This window comes from Sinocyclocheilus grahami, unplaced genomic scaffold (assembly GCF_001515645.1).
Source record: "Sinocyclocheilus grahami isolate Dianchi unplaced genomic scaffold, SAMN03320097.WGS_v1.1 scaffold568.1, whole genome shotgun sequence".
Lineage (NCBI taxonomy): Eukaryota > Metazoa > Chordata > Actinopteri > Cypriniformes > Cyprinidae > Sinocyclocheilus > Sinocyclocheilus grahami.
This window is the reverse complement of record NW_015505747.1, coordinates 189896-203089: the sequence shown is the minus strand read 5'-3', so window position 1 is coordinate 203089 and position 13194 is coordinate 189896. Positions and strand designations below refer to the sequence as shown.

General features: G+C 38.3%; 1 pseudogene; it reads right to left on the bottom strand.

Annotated features, from left to right (window-relative positions):
* Window positions 1-2933: 2933 nt before the first annotated feature.
* LOC107556434 (transcription termination factor 2-like) lies at window positions 2934-12662 on the bottom strand (annotated as a pseudogene).
* Between the last annotated feature and the right edge of the window lie 532 nt (window positions 12663-13194).

The window sequence follows — 13194 nt, the reverse complement described above, 5'->3', positions numbered from 1 at the left end:
GGATGCTAGGCAACGGCGTCCTGAATCCGCGCTGTCTGAGCTTGACGAGCGCGCCGGCACGCTTCCCCCGTCTGCGCGTCCTGAAGCGTTTGATCAGCGCCACAGCTCCCCCGACAACAATGTCCAGCAAAACATCCGAATAGTCGAAAACCGGTGAAATATCGGGTGGTGTGTACTTCCGAATGTCCAGCAATTCGTTTCTGGTGAAACTGATTGCAGGGATATAACTAAGGACAGGACAAACTAACAAAAACATAAAAACAACTGCAGAGCACGCCACGGAGGCAGCCATCAGCGTCGGCGCCATTGTGCTGATCTGATTACTGATTAAAGTAATTTATTTCTGATTAAAGTCTGATTACTGTCAGACTTTCAAAATACTTCACTTGAATTAAAATTATAATAATATAATTTTAAAGCACAGCCACCACAAAATCAGATTTTAGCACCTCTTCTTATTTTGAGATCCTTCTGAGGTTAAATACAGATTTAAAATTATAAGATACATTTTAATAGTTATGATGCTGTTTTTGAAATCAAATCTTTGCATTGCTATAACAGGAAACACTGGCAATCTAACAATGCTTTGGAAAAAACAGTTAAAGTATGTTCATTTATGCACTCAATTCTTGGTCGGGGCTCCTTTAGCTCAAATGACAGTGAGGCGTGGCATGGAAGCGATCAGCCTGTGGCACTGCTGAGGCACTATTGAGCCTTCAGCTCGTCTGGATTGTTGGATCGACTGTTTCTCTTGAAAATATCCCATCGATTCCAAATGGGGTTCAGGTCAGGCATGTTGGCTGGCCAATCAAGCACAGTAATACCATAGTCAGCAAACCACTTGGAAGTGGTTTTGGCACTGTGGGCAGGTGCTAAGTTCTGCTGGAAAAGGAAATCAGCATCTCCATAAAGCTTGTCAGCAGATGAAAGCATAAAGTGCTCCAAAATCTCCTGGTAGACGGCTGCATTGACTTTAGACTTGATAAAACACAATAGACCAACACCAGCAAACGTCACGGCACCCCAAATCATCACTGACTTCAGAAACTTCACACTGGACTTCAAGCAGCTTTGATTCTGTGCCTCTCCAGTCTTCCTCCAGACTCCAGACCTTGATTTCCAAATGAAATGCAAAATTTACTTTTATCTGAAAAGAGGACTTTGGACCACTGAGCAACAGTCCAGTTCTTTTTCACCTTAGCCCAGGTAAGATGCTTCTGACGTTGTTTCTGTTTCAGAAGTGGCTTGGTAGCCCTTTTCCTGAAAATGTTTGAGTGTGGTGACTCTTGATGCACTGATTCCAGCTTCAGTCCACTCCTTGTGAAGCTCTCCCAAGTGTTTGAATCAGCTTTGCTTGACAGTATTCTCAAGCTTGCTGTCATCTCTGTTGCTTGTGCGTTTTTTCCTACCCAATTTCTTCCTTTCAGTCAACTTTGCATTTAATATGCTTTGATACAGCACTCTGTGAAAAGCCACCCCTTTTCAGTAATGACCTTCTGTGACTTACCCTCTTTGTGGAGTGTCAAAGATTGTCTTCTGGACCATTTGACAATTTATGGGTAAACTATCACACACACTGACACATTAACAACAGTTCTTCAGTATTCTGAAACTTTCTCTGCCTAGTCATAGTGAGGTAAACAAGTAGGACAGAACTAGTGACTACATCTACAGGTGCATCTCAAAAAGCCCAAAGCTCGTGGCCAGTGGTGTTCGGACCGGAGTTTGAACCTCTGCTTCATGATATAAAAGGACAGCACAGTGCAGGGGAAATATTTTACTCTATCGCTTTGTTTTAAGCAATGGGGGTGTCCCAGGGCACGAAACTCGCAGGGTAGGAGGGGATAGTAATGATGGGTGTAACTAAAAAGGTGCCATTGTCCGGTGAGGTCCGGTTAGGGAGTTACGGAACGGCCCGGCGATCTTATATCGCATAATCTTATTAACTGAATGAATGAATGATGCATTTATATATCTTCTGAACTGCAACTTTCTTTACCACGCTATTCAGCACCAATCCAGCCGTGCAGTCAGTTTCACTGGTTGGTTAGGGTCAGGTGTGGGGTAGATTTAGGGGTTAGCATTTTTTTGTAGCATAGTGTAGGAAATCAACACTGTGATTGACTCAACCATTAAAATCTTTAGAATCAGCTGTGGGGCGGAGTTTGCGCTGAAGTGGATTGGGAGAAAAATTGCGCATGCGTGTCATGTGCCTGTCTGTCAATGAGAGGAAGCCACGCCCCATTTTGGAGCTCCCACCCCCATTTGGAGATCTCCAGGCTGTAGTTATACACTTCTCGAAACTACAGCCTCCGGTATTGCAGGAATACCCTACTCACAACAACAGCAGCCTTATTGAAAATGCACATTCATTCTCTCCCAGCAGGAGGCGCTTTCGAACTGCAGACCTATAACTGTTTCCCCGGTAACGGCAGTACACAAAGCAGTGCAGCACAGACTTTGAAACATGCAGCGCTCATGTTTATTTAATGAAATCATATCATAGCCTTTTGAAGTTTAATCGTCACAGTAAGCTGCATCGCAATTCTGGTCCGTACTCAAATTTAAGACCTCTTGAAATCATAATTAACACTTTCTTGTACAATTTAAGACTTATGGATTGCAAATGAACAAAACTTGCATTTTGTTCACATATCTTTTTTCTTCTTCTGAGAGGTGATCTAAATATATATGGCTTGGAATCAGAGGAAAAACTGACAGGCTTGTGCTGCAGTTCTCTGGATGTTTTGTTCTCCAGGTGTTTGAGCCAGTCATGTGACTGAAAACTATAAATAGCCCTCATGTTCCCATTGTCTGTTGTCTAGCTTTGTTTGTGTAACCTCTATAAGGTGAGTGTGCTCATGTTAAAATCAAGTTTAGCAAGGAACTGAGATTAAAAAAATATTTCATGACAATTACATAGTGACATCCTTTAAATTTATTCAATTAAACATGAACCATTTGAATATAAAGTCTTTGATTTCATGATATTGTCCTAGAAATACAATACAGGATTCGAGACAACAACAAAAGTAGATAAAATTATGTTTTGTAGTTTAATATTATTTTTATTAAATAAAATGTATATCACACACCGAAGATGACCCTGAGATCTGCCAGAGACAGTTTAGTAAATGATGATCCAGTTCCAGACAAGACTTTCTGAGCCAGCTCCTTCTTCTTCTCCTGTAGTGAAGAGATCTTGTCTTCCACTGTACCGTCACACACAAACCTGTGGGGAGATTGACACAAATGACACCATGCAATCAATCTGACTGTTGCTAATGTTTCTTAGCTTGATAGGAAAATATGCCACATGCCATATTACCTCAAAATCTTTACAGAACATTTTTTTTGCTCATGTCTCATTCATGAAGCTGTCTTTTCCTGTCATTAAGAACCACTACTTGACTGTGTAACTGTCTGTCTATAACTGAATACAAGCAACATCAAATCCTCACCTGTGAATTGTAACATCCCGGGATTGTCCCACCCTATAGATCCGGTCACAGGCCTGGTCCTCTAGTGCTGGATTCCTGTGAATCAAGGCCCAGTTCTTACACACGTCCATAGTCTCTCTGAAGCAATCCACTTGCAAATCAGTTTGCAGTGTGAACCAAAGCAGTTATTGTGTGTTTTATAAAATAGTCTTTAGACTGATGGTGTAACAAGCATTCAAGCAATCAAACGAAAGACTGGAATTACTCCTATAAAGACCTTCTGTGTAACACTGAAATTTTTATTTATACATATTCATTAAAACTTCTTAAGAACCTGTGAAGTGGCTCACCAGTGCATACATGCCATATTACCTCAAAATCTTTACAGAACATTTTTTTTGCTCATGTCTCATTCATGAAGCTGTCTTTTCCTGTCATTAAGAACCACTACTTGACTGTGTAACTGTCTGTCTATAACTGAATACAAGCAACATCAAATCCTCACCTGTGAATTGTAACATCCCGGGATTGTCCCACCCTATAGATCCGGTCACAGGCCTGGTCCTCTAGTGCTGGTTTCCTGTGAATCAAGGCCCAGTTCTTACACACGTCCATAGTCTCTCTGAAGCAATCCACTTGCAAATCAGTTTGCAGTGTGAACCAAAGCAGTTATTGTTTGTGTTTTATAAAATAGTCTTTAGACTGATGGTGTAACAAGCATTCAAGCAATCAAACGAAAGACTGGAATTACTCCTATAAAGACCTTCTGTGTAACACTGAAATTTTTATTTATACATATTCATTAAAACTTCTTAAGAACCTGTGAAGTGGCTCACCAGTGCATGTCAATGAGAAACAGATGATTCCCTCCAATCAGATTGATTCCCACACCTCCAGCACACAGAGACACTAGCATCACCTGTAATATCAAGGCCAACAATGAACATCTTCCTAATTCCTAACAAACAAACCAAATTAGCAGTCAGTGAAATTACAGATGTTCAACAAATCATACAATAAATGAAAAGTCAGACCTGCTGTGATGTCAATGTGTAGGAATATGCCATATACCTGTGGTCCTTAAGGGTTAGTATTGAACTCCTCCACTAGGTCCATTCTGCGTTTGGGATTGACAGTGCCATCAATTACTGCAAACTTTAGCCCCATTTTCCCCTAGTGAATAGCAACAATATGCAGCATGCTGGTCCACTGAGACACAATCACACTGCAGGGTTCAAAATTGACAAATTGCAACAATTACAAACTGGTTTTGGGAATCTCAATATAGTCCATGGTTGAAGTCAGACTGAAATAACAACAGTCTGACTGTTTAATGATTAAAAAACAAAGACATAGTGAGAAAAGAATGTTGCAACATGTCTTCTAATGACTCTTACCTCAGTGGAAAATTTACATTTACTATTATAGGTTTATGACAGAACCAAAACGCCCCCCCCCCTCCCCTCCCCCCTTTAAACTCCATGTACATAATAAAGACACATTGTTTAGGCTTCCATGTGGATATACTGATGATAAGACCCAGATGGAGATCCAAAAATTTGTAAAGGTTTTATTGTTTACCTAAACTGAAACTCCAGTTGACATACATTTTTTGATCTTTCTTTCTAATTTCTCTAAATTCTGTCAGAATGGCTGAAATCTGAAATAAATAAGTAAATAATAAGAAAATAAATAACATCACAAAGAGAAAAAAATAATGGGTGACACTTCGGTTTAGGAAACTTCCATTGAAAATGACTGAAACCAATAACTTTAAATAGCTGTGTTCCATTCATCCTGATTTTGTTTGTGTTTTCTTTGCATTTCATTCAGGGGTGTAACGATTCACTCGTTTTCTCGATGCATCGGTCACAGGATTGCGCTCGGATAGGATTGCTCCGTTCGTCTCACTGACACATTTTTTGAGCAGCTGATGTGTGATCTCTCCTTAGTACTCGTGGCCAGTAATGCTAAAGTGAAGTAGTTTTACTTTTCTGTAGTTTTTCAATGGCTCTCGGTCATACCGACGACATTACCTGAGCAATAGAAGGCTGTGCATTTATTGCATGGACGGAGCAAAAATGTAAGTGTCTAAAGCATATGCAGTTCCACTGAATCATAAATGTGTTTTAACAATGTCGTTAAACCAAATGCATGAAGGAAACTGTTAAAATAACCACAACATTAACAACAACTTTGAAATAAGAGCGCAAGGTTTATCTGATAATCAGATGCATGAAAGTAGCATTCGTTGCTATAGCAAACAGAAATCCGGCGCGTTTTCTTTCAGAATCATCATTCGCCGATGGAGAGGAAAAGTTAAATAGCTACTATAGTATTTTATGAAAATGAGATGAAGTTTTCGCAATGAAAGAGAAGTGATCTCGCACTCATAGAACTTAAGACGTGCCAGGCTATATCTGCAGCTAAGCAGATATAAATCAATAAGCAGAATGAACTGAAACGTTAACACAATAAACACATAACATTTATGAATGATGCAGTGCTAATAGACATATCATTTATTACAGTACAGAAATGACAGTATATTTTCTACCTTATTTTGTGCAGAAAATTTGAATACTTGTTTGTAGTATATAAAACAATCATACAATTGCCATTAGGAAAAAAAATTATAGATTACAAATGATTGATTATTCTCCAGCAGTGTATTTGATTTCTTATAGCAAATTCAAAGTAAGATATAAGAAAATAATTTTGTAAAAAAAAAAAAATGAAATAATAATAATACATAGGCTACATACATAAAATTATTGTATTTGACATTTCTGTCACTTCTGAAATGATGGCTACACCCCTGGTGTGACAAAATGTTAGCCTATACATAATACTTTTAAAGCTCTTTTTTAAAATCTTAGCTTACATAAATTTCTACATATGCCATGTCATGCCATAGCATCATTAAACTATCATCTAACAATGGACATAAGTGTTTAGTTTTTTTTTCTCTAACCTATAGTTCTCTAACCATAAAGGCTGCTGTGTAATTTGCCCCCTGACTAAGCATTTAAATAATCCTGTGAATGCACTTAAAGAATGCAGAATCGAATCGTTAATCGAATCGAATTTAAATGTGAATCGAATCGAATTGAATCATTGTGAATTAGCAAAAATCGTTCTTGAATCGAACTGAAAACCTATGAATTGTGAATCGAATCGAAGTCTACCCAAAGATTCACAGCCCTAATTTCATTGTATTAAAGCAGCTTTTTTCTCTTCTGAAATGGTCTCTCCCTGGAAGTTACTCAATTAATTTGCTCAAAGCATCATGGGGCGTAGGAAATAGGTGGATACTGGAGGGGAAAAAAGGATACATCGGGGTGCAGGAGAGGATGTTCACCTTAGTGCTTTCACAAGTGTCCTGGAAGAACTCAGAGGAGAAGCGGCTGCCGTTGAGGGACACAGTGTCTTTAGGGTTAGAGTCTGAGGGCTCAGACAGAGATAGAGCACACAGCTGCTCTTCTAGAGACAGAGCTACACCATCCCCCTGCAGCTCAGACTGATCCAGAGTCTGGAAAAATACACATTATACATAGTGTGTCAGTATGTGAAAGTGTGTAATAAGAGTGTGTGACACAGAGAGGGAACGTCACCTTGAGCAGAGACGGGTGACAGCAGCACTGCCTGAGACGCAGCAGCAGTGAAAGGATGTGGATGGTGTTGGAGGCCTGAGGCTGCTGAGAGGAAGACAGCGGTTCCTGCTGAGATATCCCGAACTCTCGTGCAACTGAGACACAAACAAGCTCTCAGTTACCTTCTTTCCCTTTATTGGTAAATGAACATTCCCACACAAGTCCTGAACTACACTCACTGGCCACTTCATTGGGCAAATTTGAAGGCTGCATCCTTCAAAGAATATAGACTTGGGGCCACGCAAAGGTTGGACTGAGCTTTGTTAAAAGGCAATTTAAGTGACTTTGAATATGGCAGAAACTGCTGATCTACTGGGGTTTTCACACACAACCACCTCTACGGTTTACAGAGAATGGGTCAGAAAAAAAAGAAGAAAATATCCAGGGATTTAGGGTTAGACAACAGGCTACACAAAAACAAAATGGATTTCAATGCCAAAAATGCTTTTTGCCCACACATACTTGAGCAGTGAATACATATCCAGCAGGTTGTTCTGAATGGGGGTTCCAGTAACAGCCCAGCGGGATCGGGCCCGCAGCTTACACACCGCCATAGACGTCTGGACTTTAGGGTTCTTAATGTTGTGAGCTTCATCAAGAATCACACGGGCCCAGGCAACACGTAACAGAGGAGGCAGGTCTGTGGCCTAAGACAAGAAGAAAATAACTTCTTAAAACAACCTCTCAGTGGTGCTCAGACAACAAAACATGACCAAGCCCTCAAACAACATCTCAGCTAATTAAATTAATCATTAAGATGTTGAGATCACTATTCATACCACATGATCAGAGTCCTTAGAGGGTTTCTCTGCATCCTCCTTCTGCACTGGGATCTCCTTAGAGACCAGACTGTATGTGGTGATCACAACATCATGCTCAGCAAGGCTGGTGGAGACACAGATTGGAAAGAGAGGATGAGAGATTAAACAAGATGACAAGCAAAAGAAAAAGTGAGACACAAAAAGACAAAACAAATCTATGTGAACAATTGCAACAATTATGTATAGTGACCTTAAAAAGTATTTAGACATTTACAAACGTATGAATGCCTCTGCATTAACCACCAAGTTATCTTTGTTTTAAAATAAATGTAGTAAAACCTTGAAAGGAGCTAACTTCACAGATCCACTAAAAATACATTTGGGACCAGGTAGATGGATGGACGGTCAGACAAAATCATGTCACATGGTTTGATATTTTATATTTTAACGTAATAGCAATTTTAATAGCGCTTGTCAATCTCTTTCTTCCAGTGATGCACCAGAGAAGCAGGACAGATTATCAATGTGCCCTGAGAAGTCACTATGGTTGAATCTGAGGATGATAATTATGACACATACAATCTTGAATCTGTTAGAGTATGCAACAGCCTTGAGGACAGCAGACATGGCAGAAAGCTCTAATCAGATAAAACACACAAACATACACAGACAGATTGAAAGATTGAAGATCTAAAATGTGAGCTATTAATCAGTGATGATACCATTTCTTGACATCCATTCCTCCAGTTTTTCTTCCTTCTTCTTCCGAGACAGAATGAGGGAGATCATTGTGAGGGTCTTTCCCAGGCCCATGTCATCAGCTTAAAAAATAATGAATAAAAAGAAATTTCAACATTGAAATTCCAGTTTTTTTGTTTTCATTTTTTCCCTCATTTGCGGTTATAAATTCTCCCCATTACGACAACTTCCGTCTCTAAAAACCCCGTAAATGTGAAAAGTGTGTAGACTTTTAATTTCATAGTGGAGAGTGAACTGAATCAGATGTAGTTTAACAATAGGCTTCAGGAGTTTTCCTGCATTATAATTGATTATTACATAGCTCAGGCAATTACCGTTACACCATAAACTCAGGCAAACATTTTTCTACATAGCTCAGTTGGTTGCATTTCTCTCATATCACTTTTTTCCATTTAACAAAAAAACTAAAATCAAGATTTATTGTCCACTCTTTTATTTGGCAATCATCCATGTAACAGGTGAGATAACATTACAAATCTCTCACAGGGTGATATAAAACACCTCTGCGTCACAATGGGGTCCTGATCATCCTGTCAGGGATTATGTATGTTAAATTAAAAACATCAATTCATCTTATAATAGTATTACCCAAAATTCCTCCACATGGTTTCTGTGTCTCTCTCCACAGCAGCCAGGCCAGAGCTCTCCTCTGATGAGGCAACAGCTCTACCTTGTGAAGCAAGATCATCATGACACAGTTATAGTTATAATGATATTAACGATGTGAAGTGACTTTTACAGTTTATACTATCTTACTAACTAAAACTGTTATTTAACCATTACAATAATTGCATAAAAATGTAAAACTAACAAACCATGCTCATCTCTCTTAAAGCTGTTTCCCAAAAAAGTTTCAAACACTTTAAAAAGGGGGACGATATAAACCATATACTCACCAATATTATTAAGATCATCAATATTTTGCTTTTGATGGCATTATGTGTATACAACTTTAAAGTTGGTAATTTAGTTCCCCATTAAACATTTCAATAATGAAAGTGATTAACAAAATAATTCTGTTAATAGCATGAACTGACTTACTTTGATTCCTTTGGGATCCGGTGCCTCTGTGTCTTCTGTAGGGCAGGACTCCAGCTAGTCATGCAGATGGTCGATGGCCTCAGTGGTGGCATTGCGGACAGCCAGCAGTCTATTCTCAGTCATCCTGCCACCATAGAAAGCCTAGCTCTGAGGATTCACTGCAGAGACAACCGGCATCAATACATCAATACACTTACTAATGAAATGGGCACAGAAAGCACCTATTTGTAGGAGAAGAATGAGATGAAACACTATACCTCCAAACATCTGGGAGTAGCCTTGGCTCAGGTTCAGACCCAGAGAGCTACAAGAGGATTCCTTCCACAAGGGAGCCGGAGCTGGGGGCAGGAAGATGGTGCCTCCTGGATTGGAATGGCTGTGTGCTGCTTTATGTTCTGCCTCTGATTTGTCTTTATCTTGAGACTCTATATTTAAATAGTGAGATGATTCATTTAAATTTCTTCAATAATTTCCTCAGTATGAGGGTATTAAGTTTATCAAGCTGAATTATAAATTATTAATACAATAAGCATCATTATGTTTTTAGGGAGCATTTTACAACCTGAACAAACCTTGACTTGTCATGAAAAAGGCCAAATTATCTAATGACCTAAAAAAAAAAAAAAAAACTTACTGATATTGACAAAGTCATTAGTATCTGCAGGGGTCCTCACTATAACATTGTTTCCTGTTTTATGTTCTTTTTTTCTACAAGTTAGATAGGCCACATGATTTTGCAGAGTTTTTCAAATATTGATAAACCGTTATTTTGTTAAAATGTTTTTTGTCTAACAAATAATAATAAAAGATTATGCTAAATCACTCAAGGTTTTCTTTTAAAAAATGTCATCCTAACGAGGCTTTTGTATCACCCTAATATTTATACTTTTACACATTGATTGGGGACAGTGAGATTTTTTTATTTGTTTTTTGTCTTTGCTCACCAAAGCTGCATTTATTTGTTCACAAAAATAGAGCAATATTGTGAAATATAATTAAAGTTTAAATAACTGTTTTATATTTGAATATATTTGAATTCTTGTGATGGCAAAGCTGAATTTTTAGCAGCCATTATTCTAGTCTTCAGAATCACATAACCCCCAAGAAAACATTCTAATATGCTGATTTGCTGCTCAAGAAACATTTCTTATTATTATCAATGTTAAAAACGGTTGTGCTACTTAATTGTTTTGTGAAAACCATGTGGTTTTTTTTCAGGATTCTTGGATGAACAGAAAATTCGAAAAAACTATTTATTTTAAATGGAAATATTTTGGAACATTATAGATGTCTTTGTCACTTTTTATTAATCGAATGCATCTTTACTGAATGAAAGTAACAATTTCTTTAAAACAAAACTTACCTACTCCAAACATTTGAACAGTAGTTTATGCCACCTTATAAATTTGAATTTGGCAAATAAAAACATACTCCTAATAGAAGAGGGACATTCAAGTCATACTATATATAAATTAATGTATGCTGATCTCGACCCAAAAATAAAGCGAGTCTCACCAGACAAAGAAGCTGTGGTCAGACTCAGAGACTCCAGAGCCTCTTCCAGCTCCTTCACCTGACTCTTCAAACGCTCCCCTTTATCTGGCAGAGCTGAAACGTTCACCACTGAAAGAGTGGCCTAGGAAAGATAAAGCACATACAGAGGAACAAAAAGTGAGTGTTGACTCTTAAGCATAACCAGCTGAATCGAATTTGTAATATCACTATTATTATAACTCTCACATAATATTAACTGTAACTAACAAGAAAACAGTAAAGGATGAGTAACCTTCCTTCTGCTTGAGCTGGGCTGTGAGATGGCTTTGGAGGGGCCTGGGGTCCTCAGACCGACCCTGGACTTTAGAAGCAGGCTGGAAACCAGGATAAGAGGTGAGTGTTGGGTTTTTGTTAAATGTGAGCCAAAATCATCACAATTAAAAGAACCAAAGACTTAAACTACTTCAGTCTGTGTGCACTGAATTTATTTAATACACGAGTTTCACAATTTGAGTTGAATTACTGAAATAAATGAACTTTTCCATGACATTCTAATTTATTGAGATGCACCTGTATCTTAATACAGACTGTGAGTTTTAGGTGCCCTTCACTGGGCAGTACCAATGCTTTACATTGGATTGTACCAGTGAACTTAAATGAACTTTGGGTGATTTCCACAATATGACATGTACAGGTACAGGTACAACACAAACAAAGTCATCTCGGCTTTGTTGTATTGTACAATAAAGTCTTATTTTGACATCTGGAACTCTGCTTCTCGAGCTTCATTTACTTCAAGACCATTGCTTGCTCCACGACACTTAAAATTTTTAATATCATGAGTAATAGTTCTTTATTGTTCATATTGGTCTCTACTGGACCTGTGCTTCCCAACACTATGAATTTTCATTCTCTCAGTAGATATACAGTGTAACCCTTACTTGTAATTGTCCTGTTTTTCATTGTAAATTAGTGTTTGAAGTTCAACCATGAAGTCCCCATGCTGAAGGCAGTGAGATCCTGAAAAGCATACATGAACTCAGATCAAGGCAACACACTGGCTCATGCACATTTGATTTAAACTCATTCTGTGTCCATAAATATAGTGAAAATAAAATTAGAATAAATTATTAGTTATATTATTATAATGCATATATAAAGGTGTGTACACTCACGCTGTAGGCAGTGCAAAGTTGCAGGGTTTTGCTTCACGCGCAGTGCAAATATAAACTTTTGCCCTCATTCGGTCCTTCCTTTACACCAGTCTTCAGTAAGCATGAATTGGCTGAATAACAAGTCGAATTAGCCATTTGTCTTGTTAAACCAAAATAAACTTAATCTGTACGTTCGCATTCATGCATCAGAAGTCGTCAGCTAAGTTACCTACATGTACAGCTGGAGCTATATCGTCTGAACAAACTTCTCACAGAGTAAAACTGCCCAATGGCGATCCTTACACTGTTATAAACGAGAATATGATACTTACCGTGTGATTCACACATAATTCTTTCCATCTTATGACAGCGCTTTCACTATGGACACAAATACCCGCCACTGTCGCGGTTTTGATGACGTAAACTGCATTGTAGCCAATTACTATGTTATTACTAATTGTAGCCTTACTGAAACAACTGTACCAATGTACTGACATTTGTACATCAGTAACAATAAAGGTAGTAACTATGGTATCTTGGTAGAAGCTTTTGTTACAATGGTAAGTTTTGTACAGGTACGTTGCCCTAAACTGACCAAATAAGTTATATCAGTTCTAAATGTTCTTCAAACTCTTCAACTATACAGCAGGTGGAGCCATGGGCACATGAATGGACATGTTTTGTTCTGAATATGATTCATAGGATCGGAGATACTGACCATGAGTCACAGGAAAATCATACGTTTGATGAAAGATTTCCATAAAAATTTGTCCAATCATATTTTGCTTCAAAGAAACTCATCTACCAGACCGCTTCTAGAAAGAAACAAACAAATAAATTCAGTATAACTTGGTTCATCACTACACCCCAAAATTATCTTCATCCAGATATC